General features: G+C 45.6%; 1 non-coding gene across 1 annotated transcript; it reads right to left on the minus strand.

The window, feature by feature from the left end:
- Positions 1 to 207: 207 nt before the first annotated feature.
- On the minus strand, positions 208 to 346 carry LOC133925743 (small nucleolar RNA Z247). Its single transcript, XR_009911010.1, has one exon. It is a non-coding gene; the product is annotated as a small nucleolar RNA Z247 (small nucleolar RNA).
- Between the last annotated feature and the right edge of the window lie 5,079 nt (positions 347 to 5,425).

The following is a 5,425-nucleotide window of genomic DNA, read 5'->3' on the forward strand; positions in this document are numbered from 1 at the left end:
GTTGGCACACCGGACGTTGCTGATTGTTGGGTGCGCCCCTGCCACCTTGATTGCCACCGCGCCCTCCTTGGCTAGCGCGGCCACCACCACGACTGTTGCCACGGCTTCGACCGCTACATCCACACTGGTTTCCACCACGACCACCACTTGAAGCAGCGTGCGCAGAGGATTGAGAGTGTGATCCTCCAAGAAGTAGATCCATCCGGGTTTCAAAACTAAGCAGTTGAGCATAGAGCTCGCCCATCGTAACAGGTTCCACTCGAGCCACAAGGGCTGACACGAGCGGATTGAACTCATAATCAAGCCCAGCAAGAACGTAGGACACCAGCTCCTCCTCCTCCAGAGGTTTCCCAGCTGCTGCCATCTCATCGGCTAGAGATCTCATCTTGCCGATATACTCGGTCACCGTCATGGCGCCTTTTTGTGTGGTTGCAAGCGCGATCCGGGTGTTGACTGCCCGTGCGCGAGTTTGAGAGGAGAACATATCTCCAATCATCTTCCATGCTCCTGCTGCTGAAGTTGCGGTCACCACTTGTGTTAGGATTTCTCGTGAGAGAGACCTAAACAGATAACTGAGAATCTGTTGATCGTAGGCCAGCCATTGTAGGTATGCCAGATTCGGCACTTTCACCACCTTGTCACCTTTCTCAGCATCAATCTCATGAGAAGGAGGTGCAGTGGAGCCGTCCAGATGATCGGCAAGTTGGGCACCACGAACTGAAGTAAGAACTTGGGCCTTCCATAGAAGGTAATTGCTCTTTGTGAGCTTCTCTGAAACCGGCTGACTCAAGGTGGAGTTCATAGCCGAAGGAGATGAAGAACTCTCCATAGTACGAAGGAGATGCAAAGGTGGATGAGGGCTTCAGTGTTCGCTTGGGGAAGTTCGATCGGTCTTGAGCGATCAGAGGCCGATCGGTTCATGGGCTCTGATTACCATAATAGATGATTTAGGAAGCGTTGTAACCCTCAGGGGGCCGCGTCATCTATTTATATAGGCCAACAATAGCCGCTAGCATGGCTTACATCGGGAGCAAACTTGGCCCTTACGTCAAGTCCTGATTACAACTGATCATCTTCTATCTATAGCCAAACAAACAAAGGAAACAAAAGATTACAAGTCAATCTAGAGTTCTTGTTATATCTCTAACAAACATGAGCAGTGATGTAAGTGTTAGTTTTATCTGCAAAAACAATGATTAGCTGATTAGTTGATGAGAACTTTATCTACTAGATCGTCCTGGTAATATTCACTCAAATTGTTTCATCACCAATTGATTAGATTATTAAGCTACCCTGAATTGTGATAAAGCATACAGATACATGCACTACGTAAGAAACCAGCAAAGAAGACACCACATTAGCGATGACGGTTCAACATGCGTCACTAATGTCATATTAGTGATGGGTCCAATAAGGACGCGTCACTAATGTGTCTTCTGATCAGGACCAGATATAGACCCGTCACTAATGAGTGGTTATTAGTGACGGGTCGTAACATGACCCATTACTGATGATAATAGTGACGGGTCAAGTTCTGACCTGTCACTAATTATTAGGTCATCAGTGACAAGTCGTCCTAGACTAGTCATTAGTGAGTGATCCGTCACTGATGACCAGGTCGTCCTAGGCTAGTCATTAGTGACGGGTCACAACTTGACCCGTCACTAATGATCCATTCATTAGTGACGGGTTATTCTATACCAATCATTAGTGATATGCCAACTTGTAATCCGTTACTAATTACCAACTCCAGTCACTAACGACGGTATTCACAAATATATTTTATTTTTTTATTTTCTCTTATTTTTTCTCATCTTAGCAGCACTAGTATATGGACTATTGTACATTTCTATTCAAGTTTGATGTAAGGTGTGGTGGCTATAGATACAAACTCGCGTTCCAAAAACGGTGCAGAAGCTTTAGGGGCGAGAACTCAATCTTCCAGGTAGAATTTGGCCTCAAAAAATTTGTTGAAACAGACATAGTCAGTTAGCAACGGATGTAACTTTTTCTATAGATATCCGTAGAGTAAAAAAAAAGTCGAAATAGGAGTTCGTATGGAAAAGTTATGCCTGTTTTACCGAATACACTCCGGGTCACCTATCAAATTATAACTTTCGACAAAATTTGGCAAAATTAGTCATTAGTGACGGGTCATGGTTATGACGCATTACTAATGACCTTCGGCAAAGAAGATTAAAAGGATAAAATATCCGGTTTCTATCACAACTATATGATAGCAGAGGTGGTAAGGTGGCTACACGCTCGAGGAGGAGGTCGCGGGTTTGATTCCCATGGAACGCAAATTTGAAAACAATGTGAATAATAGCGTGGCTTGTGAGGCATATGGGGTGAGCCTGCGTTGGGATGCTTGGGTGAAAAAATTATTATTATTTTGACTTTTTTCGTGTCAAAAAATGCGAAATTTTTTCATCGATCATTATTAACGGGTCAAGATTACAATCCGTCACTAATGTTTAATCAATAGTGATGGGTCAAGGTTACGACCCGTCACTAATGACTGAACATTAGTGACGGGTCATGGTTATAATCTGTCACTAATGACCTCATTAGTGATGAGTCACGGTTAAGATACCTCACTAATGACCTAATTAGTGATGGTTCATCACCCATCACTAACAACCTATCATTAGTGATGCGATAAGAGTAACGGGTACGGGATCCGTCACTAATGACAATTATCACCCGTCACTAATAACTTTTTTCACGTAGTGATGCCCAAATACATATTTGGTGATTGTTAGAAGAAAAAACTTGGTTATTTCCATTGTCAGTAGCATCGACTCGGTAAGTTGTGTTGCTTCTCTACAAAAATAAGAACTACAAACTGTTGGGGGAACATTCCAACCTTGAGATATTTAGATGATATACTGTAGTATTACTATAAAGACCATAATATCTTAAAGGGCCGGGTGGTAATCTCCCCCACTTCTTCTCTCTATAAATAGGCCCCATAGGGGTAGATAGAGAGGGACCCTGGGAAGGATTTCTCTCCTCATTAGATACGAGTACTCTCTGTAACCATTTCATCAAACCATATGAGAAGATACTGGACGTAGGGCTGTTATCCTAAGGGAGGCCTGAATCTGGATAACTCCATGTGTTCTTGAAACCCCAGAGGTCTTTGCCCATTACACAAAGACACACCCCTTCTCTCATTCTCTCCTCTCAGCTAACTGCTGTCCCTAAGCTTGAGCTTTCTGGTTTGAAGAGGCTCTCGCCATCCCTAATTGAATGCTAATTTTCTGGAATCTAACTGAAAAACGTTCTTATGACATGATCAACTAATTTAAGGATACAACAACCATGAGCATACTTATTTAATTTTGTCACAGATAAACTTATTCAATAAGACAACAACCTTGCTTGATGTTCTTTGCCATTGCCTATCTGAAAAATGTGACATCTGCAGCTGATTGCATGATTGCCTTGTTTAAATTGCAGTACCTTTGTCCTTTGGAAAATAGGAACAAGCTTGATCTTGTTCGTACATACAACAAAGATCATCTCATGTCGCCTGTATTTGTTTCTTCCTGTTTAAAGAATAAGTGACGATGTTACAATAATTCAAGTCCGTCGTGTCTTCACAAATGAAAATATTTTGTGAGCATTGCAGTAAGAAAGATGTATACAATCCACCCATACAGAAGCAGTAGTGTGCCTTCATAGCACTTATATTTGCCTTTTTGACTATGAATCTGATCAGGATTTGCCCATACAGGCAATGATCTTGTAGACGATTATCTAGCGCATCTAGATAATGACTAGTCGATAGTCGAAGCCTCGGCATGTAGTCTAGGGCCTACACACAACACTCGATGGCTAGACCATCTAGATGGTCAACTCTGATCAAAGATGGACTAGTCAGTGAATCTAGATGGTGGCTAGACATGACTAGTTGGCTACAGGCGCAACTAGGCAGCCTGTCTTGGCGATGTAGAGTTTAGCGCCTGACGGGTCCGTGCGGGAGGATTGTTTTGGCCGCGCACGAAACCAACTTTTGGCCCCGAAACTATTCCCCACACCGCACAAAACCTAAATCAATCCATCCATTCCCTATTCATTTGTCTCCTCTCATCTATGGTGGTGCCGCCGATTGCACCCCCCACCGCGCCTGCGCCATTGCCCACGCCTGCGCCTAAGCCCGTGGCCTCACCTGAGCCGTTGCCCACTCCCACACCTGGGCCTGTGCCGTTGCCCGCGTCAGTGGCCTCGTTCGAGCCATCGCCCACGGCCGTTGCCCGCTCTCACGCCTGTGTCTGTGCCGTTGTCGGTTGCCCACGCCGATGGCCTTGTCTGAGCTGTCACCCACGGCCGCGCCTGAGCCATCGCCTGCGCACGCACCATCACCCCTCTTCTCCACAAATCCCAAAGAATGGAACAGACACTCTAAAACATTTGTTTTTATGCCGTTAACATTCATATAATAATGGAGAATTCAAGTGTTGGGATTCAATATGGCTGTTGGCTATAGTGGCCAAAAGAGAATTTTGGCAAGGTCTTGTTGTCTGCACATTGTACCAATTTTACACACTCGTGTAGGCAAGCAGGCTCCATCGACTAATAGAGGCAGAATGCATATGTCTTATTTATGAGTCCCAATAATCAGAGATTTTGTGACTGTGCCCTATCTACCACATGGATCTATCGTCAATTGGAGCTAATGGTGGATCCAGAGCCGAGAAGTGGAGGGGGGGGGGGGTGGCTCTCTCTGATCTTCTTCCTCTTTCCCCTCCTCTTTTTCTCTTCCTCCTCTTATTTTCTTTTTCTTATTGTTCCATGCCAAAAAATTGAGGGGGGGGGGGGGGAGGGCTTGGAGGGGATCTCAAGTGTGCCCGGGGGAAGGAGGGCACAAGCCCCCTACCCCCGGTGGATCCACCCATGATTGGAGCCTCAAATGCATGCTATCCACATGAATATGAAGAGTGAAGAGTACCGAAGAGATATGAAAGTTAATTTGTGAGGAGTTAACTAAAAAATGATTGAAATTTTTGCGCTAATAGTAAATTCTACATTCCGAGTGTGCATGCGTTTGTCGCGCAGTATGCACGCTGGATCTGCTGTCCACTAGGCATCCAGCCGCCCTCATGCTCACACATTCACACTTCGTAGATTGCATTGATGCCCTCCTCTTGTTCCTGTCCCTCCCTCCCAACCATCCCCTCATCAGATCCTAGCTCCTCGTCATCGGAGAACGGGGAAGGGGTGGTGGATGAAGTGTGGGAGTGGGCGGTGGAGGTAGCGTTGTAGGCCAGCAGCGATGGGAGCTCATCGCTGGAGCAGAGCCTGTGGGCATGACCACCTCGTCACCGCAGGGCTGTCCTCGTGATGAGACCTTTTGACCTCAGCAATAGCATCGACACCCTCCTCTCGCTCCTCTCCCTCCCTCCCATTCATCCCATCG

The sequence above is a fragment of the Phragmites australis genome, chromosome 7 (assembly GCF_958298935.1).
Source record: "Phragmites australis chromosome 7, lpPhrAust1.1, whole genome shotgun sequence".
NCBI lineage: Eukaryota > Viridiplantae > Streptophyta > Magnoliopsida > Poales > Poaceae > Phragmites > Phragmites australis.